The sequence below is a fragment of the Miscanthus floridulus genome, unplaced genomic scaffold, assembly GCF_019320115.1.
Source record: "Miscanthus floridulus cultivar M001 unplaced genomic scaffold, ASM1932011v1 fs_663_4_5, whole genome shotgun sequence".
Classification (NCBI taxonomy): domain Eukaryota; kingdom Viridiplantae; phylum Streptophyta; class Magnoliopsida; order Poales; family Poaceae; genus Miscanthus; species Miscanthus floridulus.
Genome location: NW_027097081.1, coordinates 10,811 through 13,235, shown reverse-complemented (window position 1 = coordinate 13,235; position 2,425 = coordinate 10,811). Strand labels below are relative to the sequence as shown.

Here is a 2,425-nt window from a genome sequence, read left to right as displayed (position 1 = left end):
AAGATGTTGGTGGAGAAAGGACTGTCTACGATGGAGCCACAGACACCAATGGGGCCGCCCAGAGAACTGGCGGTAGTTGGCAGCCCTCCGGATGTTCCCAACAGTCAAGGTTCCAATGCAACCGGAACCCCCATCGATCACATACGGGCGCCAACCAGTTGCAAATTGGTGGTTCTGATGGGCAGGCAAAACGTGATCATTGAGGTGGCAACGGGCGTGGCACATCCTCTGGGTGGCACGTGGCACAATAGGGACATCCCGCAGTACTACACTCGGGTCAAGGTGCATACCGTGAAGCCCGAGTTCATGACTTGGAAGATAGAACACCCTACTCCCGAGGGGCTCGTGTTACTCGGAGATATCATGAACTAGTTCATCCTCTGGCACAGATGGGACATTGTATTGACTGAGTCTTCGTCAACTCTGACTGAAGTTCATCCTCTAGAGCAACCCGTCGAGGACGGGGAGGTATACTCATCGGCCCATGACCATGACCACCACACGCTAGAGACTTCTCCACCTCGTACCGAGCAAGGGCATGATGACATGCCACATCCTTCTCCACCTCATATCGAGCATGGGCATGATGACATGCCACGTCCTTCTCCAGCTCGTACCGAGCAAAGGCATGATGAGATGCAACATCCTTCTCAACAAGCGCAGCCGATACATGAACAACAAGTGTCTCATGAATAGCAATTGCCTCGTGAACAGCTGATACGTGAAGAACAAGTGGCCCCTAGAGCAGGTGATGCATAAGTTGACAAGGACATGCCCGAATGGGAAGCTTGAAACAAAATCCCAATCAAGATAAGGTCATCGTATGTGGGCATTAATGACGTCTCGTCGGTGCACAAGTGGATGGCTCATGACCAGTTCAAGCCTAAGAACCAAGTAAAAGAATTCAGAGCACCAGCTTCTGAGGAGGGCACCACTAGCAAACTGAACAAAGGGTTTAACAAGTATCCAGCTATTGATAACCTCAAATGGTCAAATGATTGCCCGAATAAATATGAAAAAGGCAAGAACTTTCTACCAAACTGAGTCATACAGTGCTTGCCACGTGGAATGAGAAAGTTCCACGATTGGTACTTGCGTGCTCAGATAATAGGACTAGAAATCTTACAAGCATGGATCCCTGCCGGCACATTTGGAGCCCTAGGTGGGCAAATTGCCGTTGAGTTTAAGGATATTCAGGCATGCTTCCACCTTGGACAAATGGAAATGAATCTAATTCGCATATGGTGCCTGTAAGTCCTTGCCCTCTCGATATGATATGAATGTAATCTTTTAATTTTATTGTAACTAACCCATGCCGTGATTTGTAGAATGCAAGCAGACTTTGTGAAAAAGAGGCCAGCTCTGAAACATAGGTATATAGACCCTTCACCTATAGCATCAACAAATTTTAATTACCCTAAAGATTGGAAACTAGATTGCAAAGAACTAGGAGCCGGAAAGACACTTAAAGAGAAAGAGGACATCAGGAACAAGAAAATATTGGAAGAGTCCCTCAAGGTTGCGGCATATATTGTCCTATGTTTTAAAAATCTCCAACAACACGATAATATATGGATACCATACCACTTCAAGTAAGTTCGACTGTATACTTAGCTTTGTTTAATATACTTTGTTCGATGCAAAAGAGCTTATGTGTTCCTTCTATGACTAAATTCATGCAGCGATCACTGGATTTGCATAGGCGTCTGGCTCTCACATAGCATGGCAAGGGTCTTTGATTCAGTGGATTTCCTAGTCAAGACATACAAAGACTTCATAGCGATTGTCAAGACGTATACATATTGACAATCCTCATTTTAGCTACTATATTTGTATACATACTTGTAAGGTTCAATGTGGGATACTAACAAGTTGCATTTGCTAAAACCATTGGAACAGGGCATTCAGGCGCTATGTCCAAGAACATAAGGGGAGGCATCATCCAAATAGGAAGGAAAAGTTGTATGTCAAAACTCTATGTGCGGTAAGTGTCATTTACTTTGGTACTCCATATATTACGTGTCTGTCAATAGCATTACTTAACATCTCCATATGCAAAACACACAGTGCCCCAAGCAGAAGCCTAGGAGTCTACATTGTGGATACTACACATGTATTATGATGAGTACCATCGGTGGCTACAACAGAAACCCCAATCTGGTAAGTTTGAACCTCTTCGCTCGTAGAACAATGTTGACTTGTGGTATGGTTTGGATAAGACTTTGGAACGGTTTGGACTTTGTTTTGCATGTGGACTTGTGGATTTCTTAATGGACTATGTTATAATGATGGACTTCATATTGGACTATGTTGTAATGATGGACTTTTGTGAATTATGACTTGTGATGATGTTCTAAATAATGATCTTGTGTTTATGGATGTATATATATATATGTGTGTGTGATCAGATTTGAATTTGAATTAT

The 2,425-nt window shown here is 43.5% G+C and overlaps 1 long non-coding RNA gene across 1 annotated transcript; it reads left to right on the top strand.

Annotated features, from left to right (window-relative positions):
* The first annotated feature begins 1,477 nt into the window (after positions 1–1,477).
* On the top strand, positions 1,478–2,172 carry LOC136532591 (uncharacterized). The gene is made up of 4 exons (XR_010778260.1): positions 1,478–1,592; positions 1,683–1,793; positions 1,900–1,984; positions 2,068–2,172. It is a non-coding gene; the product is annotated as an uncharacterized lncRNA (long non-coding RNA).
* Positions 2,173–2,425: the final 253 nt, after the last annotated feature.